This window comes from Salvia hispanica, chromosome 1 (genome assembly GCF_029641045.1).
Source record: "Salvia hispanica isolate PSC_SH4W2 chromosome 1, Shi_PSC_v1, whole genome shotgun sequence".
Classification (NCBI taxonomy): domain Eukaryota; kingdom Viridiplantae; phylum Streptophyta; class Magnoliopsida; order Lamiales; family Lamiaceae; genus Salvia; species Salvia hispanica.
Genome location: NC_142692.1, coordinates 65,408,083 through 65,424,988, shown reverse-complemented (window position 1 = coordinate 65,424,988; position 16,906 = coordinate 65,408,083). Strand labels below are relative to the sequence as shown.

The 16,906-nt window shown below is 35.2% G+C and overlaps 1 non-coding gene and 1 pseudogene across 2 annotated transcripts; one reads left to right on the top strand and one right to left on the bottom strand.

The window, feature by feature from the left end:
- Nucleotides 1-3,241: 3,241 nt before the first annotated feature.
- Nucleotides 3,242-6,209, bottom strand: LOC125223970 (receptor-like protein EIX2; annotated as a pseudogene). Its single transcript, XR_016137803.1, has 3 exons — nucleotides 4,912-6,209; nucleotides 3,558-4,845; nucleotides 3,242-3,439 (listed from the first exon to the last, which is right to left on the bottom strand). The product of XR_016137803.1 is annotated as a receptor-like protein EIX2 (transcript).
- Nucleotides 6,210-12,579: 6,370 nt separating this feature from the next.
- Nucleotides 12,580-12,715, top strand: LOC148934415 (small nucleolar RNA Z247). Its single transcript, XR_016134824.1, has one exon. It is a non-coding gene; the product is annotated as a small nucleolar RNA Z247 (small nucleolar RNA).
- The last annotated feature ends 4,191 nt before the right edge of the window (nucleotides 12,716-16,906 follow it).

The following is a 16,906-nucleotide window of genomic DNA, read 5'->3' as shown; positions in this document are numbered from 1 at the left end:
GACCTCAATTCCTCTAACTTTTTTCCATCAACTTTTTGTAACATTTTTTAAAACTAGTGCCGCCATGAAATAAGATTCCTAATGGCGGATGGAGTGAGTACTTATTAAGAAAGGTTGGTTCTACACAATCCTATGAATTGTCATGTGGTGTTGATCTTTTGACTCAACCTTTATCCTCACTTTACAATGTTCAATCTGGTTAACATGGAGTCCTGAATTGGTGTTAGATGCATTTAGTTTAAATATCACCAATACCTTCTAGAGGAACATTCATTTCATCTTGATGAAGTATAAAGAAAGTTGTCACGATCGCCCTTTCTAGAGTTAATAAATGCAGGTGGTCGCGACTAATAGGACTTTAAGAAAGAAAAATATTCTAAGGTTTCAATAAAAAGTTTGACTAAAATATTTAATATTCAAATAACGAGAGAAAAATCAGAATAATGTATTAACATTTAAATCCAAGGTCAATAGATATCATAATTAATAATTCAAGAGTAAATAAGATTCAAAACATAATTGTGAAAAATAGTACTATCTCAGCGGAAGCGTTTAAGAGAAAGAGATACGTCATATATGAAGACAAAACTTCAATTTAAGCTCAACACCACCTAGCTCGTCGCCGCTCAACCTGCACATAGGGAAAACACATGCAAGGCTGAGTACTACTCCCTCCGCTTCTTCATAGTTGAGTCATTTTTCCATTTTTGGAAGTTTCTTCATAGTTGAATCATTTCCACATATGGTAACTTTTTTTTCTTTCTTACTTACTCTCTCTTACTTTATTCTCTCTACTTTATTCACTTTATACTTTATTCACTCTACCTTCTCCTCTCTTTTACTTTTTTATCTATTTATTTAACACACTCAACATTCATTTCTAAAACTCCGTGCCGAAAAGTTCCGCCTCAACTATGAAGAAACGGAGAGAGTATAAAATACTCAGTGGACTTATGCCAAAAACACAGTTATCAAAAAAAATATTATATCTATCATGTCATTGTCAAGTAACCATGAGTATTTTAGCTTTAGAAAGGCCCGAGGCACCAAAATATTTCATCGTTCAGAATCACAGCTGCATAGCCAATTTCGCATAGACATTTACCATATTTGCTCATACAAGACTTGGAATGTGGCCACAAACTAAGTCACTAGACCCGCCAACCCATAAGAAGACACACGGTCTACCATAGGTGTACTCTAATCCAAGTAAGGTTTGCGGCCCTACAAGGATCCGAATTCGGTTTACATAATAAATGGCAAAACCATTTCAAATAGGCACGCTAAAACCAAAATACGGCATGATAAACATATTCACATTTCATTCCCATCGAGAAAATAATCAGGACATTATCCTTGTTTAAAAGAAAGCCCACCTCGAATGTTTAATCCGAAATTATATTCTTTCCCTTGCGATCACGATTCACTTGCAAGATATCACCTTTAGAATTTAAAATAACACATAGATCAATATAAGAAATCAAGTAATAATTAAGATGAATGAATCCCTGGGCTTTGATTATTTTTATTGATAGGATTACAAATTTTTCCAATTAGATATTTCGATTAATTTTGGCCGCCCAAGGCGTTGCAGTGATGCCAACCGGCCGCTCATGTCCCCAACATTTTGGAAATAAAATCGGCTCACAAGAAAATATTTTAAAGAGTGAACTATAACTATGGGTTTATCTCGCCCATAGTCCCTGAACTTTAAAAATATCGCTAGACATCCCTGGACTAAGGGTTTATCTCGAAAATGGTGCATTTTCGGTCGAAAATACCTTTTTGGGGTGTTTTGGGGGGTTTATGCAATTTGGTCTTTTTACACTTTTAATATTTTAAATCTGATATTATTTCAATTATGTACTAAATCTGATATTATTTTAAAATTATCATTCTTCTTCCCTTTTGTCATCCTTTACTTTGTTTCTTTATTTCAATAATAGATTTAATTTTACAAAATTAAATTTTAAATTTCAATTTTTAAATATCAATAAATTTTTTTAATTAAAAAAATTATTGTCAGCTATAATTTTTTTAATTCTGACCCGTTTTTCATATTGAATTGATTTATAATTCTTTTGGTATTATATGGAATTAGAATTGTGGAATTGGAATGGATGGAATTAGAATTCAATTCCAAACCCACACATTTTTGTGATACTGAACAGCGGAATTGGAATTCGAAGCTCCAATTCCAATTCCACGGCTTGAATTCCGTGGTACCGAACGCACCCTTAGAAAATTCGTTCAATTTGTATGCTTCTTCATCAGATTCAATACCCAAAAGTCGCATATTTTTAGTTAACTTTAAAACTTCATCGTCCTTCTATAGATATAAAGTATTAATAGTAGCATTCACAACATCTTGTCGACTGACCTTAGGAACAACCGGTAATATCTGCCTAAAATCACCGTCAAACACTACCGTCTTCCCACCAAATAGCTCCCGTCTGACGCCACAACAAAATCGCCCAGCTTCTAGGATTACATGTTCAGCCCACTTAGTTTATTATAGTTGGCCCAACACTTATATAAAACCATTACATTAGCCCAATCCAAAATAAATTAATTAATAAAAACAAACAGGAACATAACCATATTAATTGATAAAAGAAAACAAAAAGGTGGAAGTCTGGAAACCTTTGAGCGTGAAGAGTTGCGGGATAAAGATTTCTGTGGCTGTGACTTCTCTCGTCAGAGTCTTTGGGTGCAAAAAAAGAGGAAATTAGAATTTGGGCTCATATGTGTAGGATTTAAATTAGTTAATTATTTTAGCCTAAACTTGCATTTCTTTGTATTATTTATTTAATTTATCGGGATCAATATGAAATTGGTTCCAATAAATATTGCTCAAAGAAAAGAATTATTTTAATTTGAAATTGAAATTTTTCCATCCCAATTCGCAACTTGTAAAAATTCTGAATACTCGAATAACAATTAAATTCACCAAGCACTAAATAGTCTACACGTCACGCCACTTAATAAACGAAATTGATTCAGTCAACACACAGTCAAAACTCTAAATCAAATTAGGTCACGAGAATGATCAACTGACCATTTAACTCGTCATTTAATCCACAAACTTTACGGCATTAAAAGCATTAAATTCAAAACAAATAGAATATGAAAATTAGGATTCAAAAAGTGGAGCGTTACAAATGTCATTTTGGATTTAGACTATTTACAGTTTAAATAAATTAAAGAACATTCGTTATTTTGTTGTCCTTTTTGGTATAGCTTAGAGTCGTAACCTTATTTCATTTTGTTAGAAGAACCAAACACGACATAGAGTATACTAATGAAAGTTAAAAAAAAAATGAAAACAAAGTGAAAGTATAAAATAGTAGGACCAATACAAACCCAATTACATAACTTAAAAAATTTATCTCTCCATGCGTTTCTTCACACCTTGATTCATAATTGTGTGGTTTCACTCCTGAAAACAATAGGGGTGTTATTCTATAAAATGAAATCTTGGAGACAACATTCTAAAATAAATTTTAGGACAATAAACCTACAAATGATTTAATCACATGATATGTAGTTAATATTACCTCTATTAATTTCAACTTGGTCTGAATTTGGATACAAGCACACCACCTTTGACGTAGAACCAATCTCCAGCAACATCCAACCAGTGGAAGAATGCATCTCTCCATGATTTCTTCAGTACGAATGAACCAACAACTCCCCAAAATCCAATAATAAAACCAATGACCATTGATATATCAACTTCTTGCATAAGAAAGAAGCTATTGTTTTCTTTCTCATTCATGTTATCCGGTGGACTACTAGTGGTGGATGGCCTCAAGCTATCTTCGGGACACTCTGGCAGAGGATCGCCACAAAGTCCATTATTACCGGCATAAGCGGATGCATTGAAGCTCTGAAGTTGAGTACTTGTTGGAATTTTTCCAAACAAACTGTTGTTCGACAAATCAAGAAAACCAAGAGTGTATATTTCTGCCAAACTTGTTGGTATCTTGCCAGAGAGTTGGTTTTGTGATAGATCAAGAGAATCTAGCATCTCCATTTTACCAATATCTGGAATTATACCTCCCGACAAACTATTTCTTGATAGATTCAAGGAATTTAAATCCCTCATGTTGGAAAATGATTTGGGTATGTTCCCTGTCAATCTATTACTTGAAAAATCAATGAGTTTGAGAAACTCGAGATTTGTCTTGTATCCTGATTCCTTACCTTTCCATAGAAATGAGGAATATCCATAGTGTTTATTTTCATTGTTATTATAAAAGTATATACTAAAGAGAAATGGATCAAGATATGTGGTACTCTTACTAGCCAAAACAATAAAATTGTTGAAGCAGTCGGGAATTATCGAAGACAAGTTGTTTATCGAGAAATCCAGAACTTGAATATTAGTAAGATTGCATATCTCAGGAGGAATACTGCCATGCAATATATTTCCACGAAGGTTTAGAAATTGCATTTGATGCATTTGGCCAATCCAAGTGGGGATTTCTCCTGTTAACTTGTTCCCTCCAACATCAATGATTAACAACTTTTGGCAAAGACTCAAATTGTAAGGCAACTCACCGAATAGATTGTTACCATGCATCTGCAGTGCAACAGAGTTTTGTAAATTTCCCAAAGAAAGAGGAATTTTACCCGAAAACTTGTTGCTAGCCAAATTGAGGGAGTGCAAGTTCGGAAATTTCTCCCAACAGTCGGGAACCTTTCCTGTCAACTGATTATTGGAGATGTCAAGGAATATAAGGTCATCATGGCTAGTTTTGCAAATAGATGAAACTGATCCGGAGAACTTATTTCCACTGAACTGAATATCAATAGCGTTGGCAGGGAATAATGGTATATGACCTGAGAATCGATTGTAACTAAGATCTATGAACTTGATGGATGAGGATGAGAGATTCGGAACTGTACCACTTATTTGATTGTCTGAGAGAAATAAGCAGTATAACAAAGATGAACTACTCCACAACCAACTCGGGGTTTCATCTGTTATATTGGCACCACGGAGATCAAGGACAGACAAATTCATCTGAGTTTGAATCCATTTCGGAAAAGATGGGCCGACATTGCACCTGCCAAAATATATACTTTCCAACTGAAAAGGAGGGCTCCAATCCGATTCAATATGCAAGATCAATGAATTGAAGGATAAAACTAGTGTCTTTAACTTATCAAGCTTGGAGAAGTGAGATTCAGAGACTAAACCTTCTAAAGAATTAAAAGAAAGATCTAGAGTTTGAAGATTTGAGAGTTGGCCAATACTTGGAGGAACTAAACCTTCAAAAGAATTTAAAGAAAGATCTAGAACTTGAAGCTTTGAGAATTTGCCAATACTTAGAGGAATGTAGCCAGAAAAATTGTTTCCGCTAAGGTGCAGTTCTGTCAATGAAGAAAATGCTCTAAGGTCGGGCATCGATCCATTCAGTTGATTATGAGACAAGTCCAGTATTTCGAGTGATTCCAATACTGAAACAATTATGGAAAGAGACGTGGAACTCAAAGAGTTATCAGAGATATCAAGTGTGCGTAGGTTGGTAAGGTTCCCTATATTAGGAGGAATAATCCCATGAAAGTTAGAATCCTCAAGAGACAAGTGTTGTAATTGCTTCATGGAACCTATGAACTGTGGTATTGGAATGCCTCCAAATTATTCCCACTGAGGTCAAGATAATTTAAATGATGCAACTCGAGCAATGAAGAACGAACCTCGCCTTGCAATCCGCAGTAATCACATTGAAGGGTGATAACATGGCTAGTGATGTTGCTGCACTCAACACCATACCAATCACAGCATTCGTTGCTTTGCCACGACGAGAGAACACCACGACCATCGATGAGGCCATTCTTGAAGGTGAGAAGAGCTTCTCTCTCCTTATCTATGCATCTCACTTCAGCATCTCCTGAAACAAAAACACAAAAAAGAACAACATGAAGAAAATTGATTGCTATTCTTTTAGCAGAAATCATACTCTCTTTATTGATGTATTGAAGTGAAGTGTATTTGTGGGAAACTCCACTATCTCAAGTGTAACGATTTAAATAGGTAAAGATAAAAAGAGATTACAAAATAATATTCATGCATAAAAACAAAATTTAACGTCGGAATTGCGTCTAAAACCAATGAAAAAAGACATTAGAATAGCGATGGGTGACTAAACTATAACCACTTAAAAACTGCATAAATTGGAAGATAATTCGTGATGATTATACTGCACGTATATATAGACATTTCTCATCCATTGTACATGATATTCCAACATATATATAAACAAAATTAATTCACGTTGAACGTTTCTCATCGATTGTAGCACATGATTTTCCAACATATAAACAAAATTTCACGTCAAATCAAAGAAAAAGGCAGAATAGTAAAGCGAAGGTTGACTAAATTATTACCACTACATCTACAATTATACAGTACATATAAATGGAGATAATTCGGTGGGAAATTGCCGCAGACCGTAAAAGTTGAGATTTTTTTTACCAATTTTCAAATTTACAGGAAAATCAAAACATGCCCCAAGTTAATGAAATTATCAGCTATTACCTCAATATTTAATTCACAAAACAACACTAAATAAAAAAATATTCAAAAAGCAAATGCTTTATATTTAGTGGGACAGAAGAAGTATTAATTTTTTCTAATAAAAATTTATATATTTCTCCCGTTTCATAATAGTAAAGTTATTTTGTCATTTTGGTACGTTCCATAGTAATAGAGTCATTTTTCTTCTTAGTAAAAAGTAGTAACACATTTCTTCTCACTTATTTTACTCTCTCTTACTTTATTATCTCTTTATCGCTCTACTTTTTTTTCATTCTTCATTTACTTAACCACTTAGCACAACTTTTCATAATCTCCATACGGAAAAAAATGTCTCAGCTATTATAGAACAGAGGGAGTACTAAACTGTTGGATTAAATAGGAATCGATCAAAATAAATAACTGAGACACATAATATGGACTGAGGGAGTATTAATGATGAAACACAATACTCCTCCAATTTCAACCAACAGTTCAGAGATAAAAGTCACCCAAGTTCAGTGTGGTATTTAAAGTTGGCTCGTAGGTTGATATACAGATATATAGTCATCTTTGTAAATTTTAAATATTACTGTACGACAGATATACGTCATTTTTCTCTATGTTATTTTATTTCTTACATCATTTTTTCTCCGATTAACTCAAAACAACAATACATAAAAAAAATGTTTCACCTTAAGCATGACAAAAGTAACATTATTTTAAATATGTGTGTTGTGGATGCGGTCGCATGGTTGGAACCCATTGGCACAAGCGTGCATTTTGGACCGTGTGTGCAATTTGTGCTCGACATTCAGCCAGTGTGCCCCATGCAACAGCCCCTTTGTGTGCCGCACCGCTGGTCCAATAATGTTAGTAATTTATAGATATAAAATTAAATCAATAAGACTTTTAAGCAATTTCTAGAATATTTGAGAATTAGATAATGTGAAATATGATTATAAAATAGGGAGTCTGATCAATTGCTAACTACAACTAATTAGAGATCATAAGATCTTTAGAGATTTAGTGGTCTATAATTCGCAATGTGTAATTTTATTTTTTATTATTTAAATTTACAAAGATAAAAAAAACTATCATATTTAGGGTTTTGGATTAGAATGTCAATATAGTATATTAAATATCGAATTGACATTTTATACATATTATGTTGACATATGATGATAGTTACATTGACATTAAACTGCTCCATAAAAATACGAAAATTGAATAATATTTTTTCAAATTTTGATATCGGAATATATACAAGTGAGATCTCGCTAGAATCCTTACAAAATTATCTTTAATTTGATATATGTTGTGTGCAAAAATAATTTAAATTGTGGTAGTTATATGCATTTCAAGTTTTGAGATAATTTTAAAAAGTTAGTCATAACTAATTTATTGTTAATTTAACATTAATACTCTCGATGACATTTTTTAATTGATACTCGAAGTTGAATGATCTTAGCCTTTAATTTAAATATATATATTATTTAGTTATAGTCAATAAGATTAATCTTATGATACAGTAGTATCTATAAGGGTAATTATCAGTAAATAAATTAATCAAGATCTAGCCCATATTATTGACCAAGTTACCATTTGATTTTGATGTGTGGAAAAGAAACCATGGAAATTGGAACGGTGCGTGTTAAGAAAAGTAAGATTTCTTTCTTTTTTTTTTCATTTGATAAGATTGTGTAAATCTTCTGTGTGTCTTTTACACACAGCAGATCCTCTGATTTGATTTGATTCTCTTCTCTTCTCTTCTCTTCGCTTCTCTTCTCTTCTCTTCCACACTCACATTCATGCATAATCACATTCACGGTAGAAATCACAAAACATAAATCAAATTAAATATAATTTGATGAAAATTCTGACTAAAAATTCATGGTCATTATAAAAATAATTTTTATTATGAATTATATTGATTATTTTTTTATTACTTATAATGTATTGCCTGAACGAAATACTAAATATAAGGTTAGGAAAGTAACCGTGGGTAGGGATGTTCGTGCAGTCCAAAACTTGTGGACTGACTGAAAAAGCCCACAGAGTGTTAGCGTTGAAATTTTCTACCCAGATAAAATTACAACTTTATTAGTCCACAACCCTAGTAGAACAGACCCGATCGATCCAATAAGGTAAACCCAGGTGCAACTGTTGTTTATTGTTACGTTATGTTGGAGCCTAATTAGACACTTCATTAAAATAACTAAGTTATAAAACATGCTTTAATAATAGATAAATGAGTTAGAAAATCCAAATTCATTATTATTTTAAATTTAAACCATGCTTTATAGGTTACTATATTCTATTTATACAAATTTTAAAATAAATATATAATCATGGTTGAGTTCAAGTATATCTCAAAATTGTCATAATTAAACATTTTAAATTCTATAAATATGAATAATTTTCTTCACTATATCTATGTATTGGATTGATCATATATTTTAATTTTAATTTATAGTTTTCAGGACGGACTAAAAAGAAAATAATTATGATTAGCATATAATGATAAATAAATGGCCTTATTAGTAACATTACGAGTAACAAGAATCAAACATATGCAAAGAGTCTAGAAATTAGAAGAAAAAAATTCAATTTAGTTTTGCCAAACAAACGGTCACGAGTTTGTGTACTAATTGGCCTATTCTCTTATAATTTGCAAACGGGGCGAGCCACCTATATAGGAGTATTGGTCTGTTCTCGTAAAAGAGGAGAAAAGACTAAGACGACGTCTTACTCTAGACAGAGCAAAACAAATTGAGTTGGTTTTAATCACTGGTGCACGTGGAATCGGAAAGACCATACTGGCAGCTAAAATGTTACGCAATTCAGAGGTTCAGAATCACTTCACCAAGCTCATTTGGGTTAGTGTTCCTAAATTGAGCGGCAGGGACAGCGAGAGGTTATGATGGTAATGATAGATAAATAATTAGATTATGAGTGAGAGATTATTAAAGATATATGCAATGGTCATTAAAATCAACCTCGCCGTCGAATGAGCCGACTACATTGGGAAACTGGCGACAACATCGTCTTTAACTGCTGATAAAAGCGTTCTGACTTTAGGTTATCTCCGATCATTTACTTCAAAATCAAACTTATTTTTTAATATGGGTCTTACCAAAAAGTAATTTGACTCCAATCCTAAAAGAATATTCCATATTTATGTACTTTTTATACCTTTTCAATTTACCTACATATTTATTTTAAATTACGTATTAGTTCCACAATATTTTATTAATAATTTATATAAATTAAATAAGTATGCAGAATTTCTTATTAATATATTTATGTACTAAATATACCTTAAATTCAAAAAAATTACACTTTCTTTTAAAATTAAAATACACTTAACTACTATAATAAAATTCAAATATAAATTGAAACACATTTAAATATATCGCATTTACATAGAACATATCACGATAAACATAAAAAATAACTAAAATTCAAGACTCAAAATTTGTTTATTGTTCCCATAAATGATCGACTAGCGCATTTCGAAGTTCCAGATGAACACTTTTATTTCCCTAGTACAACAAGCTAACATATCTCTACTCAATATGTGCAAATAATGCAAATAATGCAAATAATGCGACTAATTCAACTATCTAAGCAGTACAAAAATAATGGTCGTATAATTATTCAATTATAAGGACTACTATGCGATATATAAAAAAATTTTGTAGTAAATACTCAACTTTGGTGTTTATTTTAAATTTGGTGTTGTTTTATTAAAAAAAATCTAAAAATAGGTTTGGGTATGGAGTATGGTTAGAGAATATTTTTTCACCAAAAATGGGATTTGGTGTATGGTTGGAGGTGGTCTAAACTGCGTAACACCAAATGGAGTATCATTCTTTTTCATATATTTATAATTCAATTATTTTTATAATAATTTTTAATAATTTTGTTAGCTATTAATCATGACTTTTCTTCCAATAAGCAAATGGAGTATTTGCTTTTTAAAATAAATAAATTTAGAAGTAGACTAGTAAGAACTAATATTATAAATAAAATAATTATAAATGTGTAAAAGAGAATGAATTTTGTGAAAATAGTGGTGAAAGTAAAAGCTTAAGGCTGTGTTTGGTACACAGAATTCAAACTATGGAAATGGAATTGGAATTGGGAACTTCAATTCCAATTTTTTTGTTTGGTACTTGAAAAAAAAGTGGATTTGGAATTGAATTATAATTCTAAAATTTTGAATTCCATGATTTAAATTCCAAAATTTTAGATAAAGAATTCCAAATCCAACATCTCAATTCCGCGGGTCAAATTAAAAACACGCGGATCCTAAGCGGGTCGAAAAAAAAAACGGGTCAAACCAATTTCATTCTCCCTCTCTCGCTCGCCTCTCTCTCTCTCGCCTCTCTCTGCGACAGAAACCCTAATCTCCCCTTCTCGGGAGCTTCCTTTGTCTCACTACAATCAGTCAGGTATTATTCGGAATCGAAAATTTGTTATTCTTATCACCATCCTGTGTCGTGCTTGATTTTGTTTCAATTTTTTTAAATCTCCATTTTTGCAGATCTGTCAAATTTTTGTTCAAATTGATTGTAATTGTTAGCTAGGGTTGATTGTGTTACTGTCTCGAGATTGAGGGTTCGAGGGTTTTGTTAGCTAGGATTTGATTGCCACATGCTTTGTGAGGCTAGTAATTTTACTTATTCCCAGAATCAGCTGAGTTGTGCCATACAGACAGAAAATGGAAAGTTGATTTCTTGATTATTTTGATCTTTGTGGATCCATTTGTGGCCGTGATCAGCCGCCACTTTCCCAATCAAATTGAACATTATTTATTTACTACTAGTGAAATAGTTAAGCCATATATGAGTTGGTTAATCATCGAAGCACACCCTTCACCATAATTGTATATTTCATGTGACATTTTGAAGAAGAGGTTAGTCTACAGCCCTTGATACTCATTCCCCATCTCACCACCAGAAGCTGCAAAATTACAAAAGCCATCTTCACAAACTGATGTCCTAATCCAACAAAATTCATTACCTTTTTTGCTAAATATCTATCGTCCTTTTTTGCTAAAGCTTTCTTTTGGTTTTATAGAGGTGAGAGTAGCAATTACCAGCAAAGCTATAGTAATTGTTAGCAGTGCTCCTATGTCGAGCAATGCCGCCATTGAAGAAAACTAAAACTCTGATCAAGAAGTAGCCAAAGAATAGCAAGCTGTCATGATTCTGCAATATTAACGTTGGAAAATATGATGAGCACCAATCTCGCTGAGATTATTTGTTACCATGTTGAGTTAATTTGTTACCATATTCCTTTTCCATTAGACGATCTTAATTGATTTTGACAGCTAGGCTTTGGTCCCTTTAACCTAGCAATTCTAGCTATAAATATGAGACTTGTAGTACTCCTTCATTATTGAAAATCAAAATAAAAATTCAGATCATATTTTGCCTTCTTTCTCTCAATGAATGTTTACAGCTTATCTTTCATGGTATCAGAGCGCTAGGTTCCAAACCTAGCCTCTGTTACCTCTCCTTTCTTTTTCTCCCCTGTATCTTTTTTGCTTGGCAATGGCAGACAACAATGATATATCAAATACCACTCCTACTTCACCTGTTTTCCTTCATAATCACTCTATATCATCCAAACTTTCAGATGTAAATTATCTGTCATGGAAGTAACAGATTTTAGCCACAGTTAGAGGCTACGGGCTTGAGGGATTTCTCACGGGAGATTCTGTAGTTCCTCCTAAAATGATTCAAGTTGAAGGTTCCTCGCAAAGCACGCTCAACCCTAAGTTTGTGACTTGGCATCGCCAAGATCAGTTGTTATCTGCGTGGATTCAATTATCTCTTTCAGAGAGCACTATGGTACTAGTTGTTGGCCTAAACTCCAGTCAAGAGGTATGGAAGGCCATAGAGACTAGCTTTGGCAGCCAATCCAAAGCTAAACTAATGCAATACAAGCTACAATTACAGACTATGAAGAAAGATGCATTGCCGATGAGTGTGTACTTGAGCAAGGTAAAGATATGTTGTGACTTACTCGGATCTACAGGATGAAAAATCCCTGAAGAGGACCACATTCTTCACATTCTTGGAGGTCTAGGTTCGGAGTATGATCCTGTTGTGGTGGCGATTACATCCAAACCTAATGTATGTTCTGTAGCTGATGTTGGAGCTCTACTTCTTAGCTTCGAGTCAAGGCTTGAAAATTCGAAATCTAGTACTACATTCAACAGGGATGGATCTCAACCCACAGCTAATCTCCTACACTCTGGTGGGCAACCAAGAGATCAACCAAGAGGAAGTGGACATACTTATGCTAGAGGTGAACGAGGAAGAAGTGGATTTAGGGGAGGCAGAGGTGGCCGAGGCAGGTTTGGAGGCAATCGTTTGATCTGTCAATTATGTCAAAAGCCAGGCCACACGGCCGACAGGTGCTGGAACCGTTTTGAACACAATTTTTCTCCTCAAAGTGCTTCTGTGAGATCTCAAACTCCCACTCGCGGTCCACACTATGCTAATCAGAATCCAGTGGCTCACATGGCTCATATCAGGCCATACCAGAATCCTCAAGCCCATTCTTCTTATCACACTCCATCCGAGTACAACTTTGACAGCATGTCTTCTTCGACTTCCACTTGGTATCCAGACTCCGGGGCTTCACACCATGTCTCCAATGACATATCCAACCTCAATTCTGCTTCTGAATATCAAGGAGGTAAAGCTCTCTATCTTGGAAATGGTGCAGGCATAAAAATTTCTCATATTGGCAACTTCATTATGCATCATCCTTCATCATCTAACTCTAGATCCTTCTCACTTAAGAATCTACTTCTTGTCCCTCAAATCACCAAAAATCTTCTTAGTGTTTCAAACTTCTCTAAAGATAATAAGATCTTTTTTGAATTCCATCCTGATGTGTGCTATGTGAAGGATCAGGTTTCCAAGGCAACCCTCCTCAAGGGCATACTTAATCAAGGGTTATACAAATTCACTCTTCACAAGTCCTCGAGTTCTCCTTCAAATTTCAATTAAAGCAGCTCCTTTCCTTCAGCATACTCCGTGTCTCTGCGCACTTCAACTCCAGCTTTCCCTGAAGTGCCTGTTGGCAATACTACTTCTGTTAGCATAGACCTTTGGCATAAGAGATTAGGCCATTGTGCTTTTCCTACCGTAGAAAAGATCTTACACAGTTGTAATGTTCCTTTTACTTCAATAAAAAAGAGCATATTGTGTCATCCTTGTTGTGTTGCTAAAAGTCACCGACTTCCTTATTCTCCATCCTCTTCTTCTTGTACTAAACCTCTCATGCTCATTCACAGTGATTTGTGGGGACCTGCTCCCATCGCTTCCCGTAATGGCTTTTTATATTATGTTGGTTTTGTGGATCAATATAGTTGATTCACTTGGATCTATTTTTTAAAAGCCAAAAGTGAAGTCCATGATGTCTTCATTAACTTCAAAAACATGGTCGAAAATCAGTTAGATCACAAAATCAAATCCTTACAAACTGATTGGGGAGGAGAGTATAGAAGCCTAACTATCTTTCTCCAAAATTCTGGTATTCACCATCATGTATCATGTCCATACACACCCCAACAAAATGGACTTGCCGAACGTAAGCACCGTCACATTGTTGAGATGGGCTTAGCTCTTTTGGCCCAAGCTAGTCTCCCCACCAAATTCTGGGATGATGCTTTTGCAACCTCTGTTTATATAATTAATCGCTTTCCTTCCAACACCATCCAACATCTCTCTCCTTTTGAAAAGCTTTTGCACACTAAACCTTCTTATCATGATCTTAGAGTCTTTGGGTGTCTATGTTATCCACATCTCAGACCATATACTAAGCACAAACTTCAACCTCGTTCAGAATCAGCAACTTTCCTTGGTTATAGTCTTTCCCACAAAGGATACAAAGCCCTCTTGTCCTCTGGAAAAGTTGTCATCACTCGCGACATTCTTTTTGATGAGTCTATTTTCCCTTTCCGTGAATATCCCATGAATAATCCTTCTCATGTTCCCAGTCCAATCTATATTGATCCTCCTCCTCCTACCTATTCTATATTTCCCACTCCTTCAGACCCTCCCTCTTCGTTGGATCTTCCCACTCCTGTAGACCCTCCCACTCCCTTAAATCCTCCAACTCCATCAAGCTCGAGTGGTACCAGCTCTCCTTCTCAGGCTATTGAGGTGCATTCTCCTATCCCTCTCACTACCGTTCCTTCCCCTCAATCTACTCACTCTACTTCTTCTAAATCCTCATCATCATCTCCTCCTACTGTTTCCACTCACCATATGACGACGAGAAGTAAGGTAGGCATATTCAAGCCTCGTGCTCTCACTATTTCTTGCAGCAATGATCCATCTCTCACCATTCTGAAATCGGTCATTGTTGCACTGGCTATTAAATGTTGGAGGCTGGCAATGAATGCCGAGTATCTTGCTCTTTTACGCAACAAGACTTGGATTCTTACTTTTCTACCTCCGGGAAAGAACTTGATAGGTTGCACATGGGTATTCGAATTAAGAAGGATTCAAGTGGCGAGATTGCTCAACACAAGCTCGTCTCGTCGCCCAAGGTTTTTCACAAGAAGCCGGGTTTGATTACCATGAGACTTTTAGTACTGTGGTAAAGCCCAATACTATTCGTGTGATTCTCATTTTGGCTGTATCTTTCGATGGTCTGTTGTTCACTTGGATGTGAACAATGTTTTTCTACACAGTGATCTACATGAAGACATTTACATGCGCCAACCTCCTGGCTTTGAAAAGGGCCCTCCTGGTATGGTTTGTAAACTGAACAAGTCTATATACGGTCTCAAGCAAGCCTCTCGGTCGTGGTTTCTTGCTGTGCAGAAAGTCCTTCTCGGGTTTGGGTTTTCTCAATCACGAGCTGATACTTCTTTGTTCTACAGAATCCGTGGCAAGGAAGTTCTCTACCTATTGATTTATGTCGATGACATGCTCATTACTGGTAATGATGCCACTTCAGTTCAGAAAGTCATCTCCGACCTCAACTCTCATTTTTCTCTCAAGAATCTTGGTGAAGTTTCACATTTTCTGGGCATTGAGGTCTCTAAAACTGCTGATGGTTTGCTTCTTAGTCAGTCTGCATATATAAAAGATATTCTTGTCAAGTCTCAAATGCAGGATGCTAAAGGTGTTGCTACCCCCATGATTTCCAGCTCTCAACTCAGTAAAGCTGATGGCAGTCCTTTGGTTGATGGGAAACTCTATCGCAGCGCTGTCGGAAGCTTGCAATATGCTACCATCACACGACCAGAGATCAGCTTCGCTGTCAATAAAGTATGCCAATATATGGCTTGTCCTCTAGATAATCATTGGAAGGCGGTGAAACGTATCTTGAGATACCTTGCAGGCACCATTGATCTTGGACTCCATATTCGGAAATCTGCCTTGGAGCTTACTGCCTTTTGTGATTCAGATTGGGCGACTGATCTTGATGATCGACGCTCGGTTTCTGGTTACTGCGTCTATTTTGGGAAGAGTCTCATTTCTTGGTGCTCGAAGAAGCAATCTGTCGTTTCCCGCTCAAGCACCGAAGCTGAATACCGTAGTTTGGCCCAAGTAGTTTCTGAAGTAACCTGGTTGAGTTCTCTTCTACATTAACTCAGGATTAAGCTTCCTGCTCCTCCTATTGTTTGGGTTGACAATCTCAGTGCCATTTCCCTCGCATCAAATCCTGTTCTTCATGCTCGGACTAAGCATATTGAGCTTGATATTCACTTTGTTCGGGACAAAGTTGCAGCTGGTGCTGTTGATCTTCGACATATTCCATCCATTGATCAAATTGCCGACATCTTCACAAAAGCTCTATCGTTCCAATTCTTCTCCCGGCTTCGCAACAGACTTGGGGTCTGTTCTACATCCGCGATCGAATTGCGGGGGAGTGTTAGCAGTGCTCCTATATCGAGCAATGCCGCCATTGAAGAAAACTAAAACTCTGATCAAGAAGTAGCCAAAGAGTAGCAAGCTGTCATGATTCTGCAATATTGACGTTGGAAAATATGATGAGCACCAATCTCGCTGAGATTATTTGTTACCATGTTGAGTTAATTTGTTACCATATTCCTTTTCCATTGGACGATCTTAATTGATTTTGACAGCCAGGTTTTGGTCCCTTTAACCTAGCAATTCTAGTTATAAATATAAGACTTGTAATACTCCTTCATTATTGAAAATCAAAATAAAAATTCAAATCATATTTTGCCTTCTTTCTCTCAATGAATGTTTACAGCTTATCTTTCAGTAATAAGGTATGGTTCTACATATTCAAGTATTATTGTCATCCCTTTGCTATTTCTAGAGGTTTTTTGGTAGCACTCTTGCCAAACTTTATTTTGAAATGGTTAAAAGGCAGTAG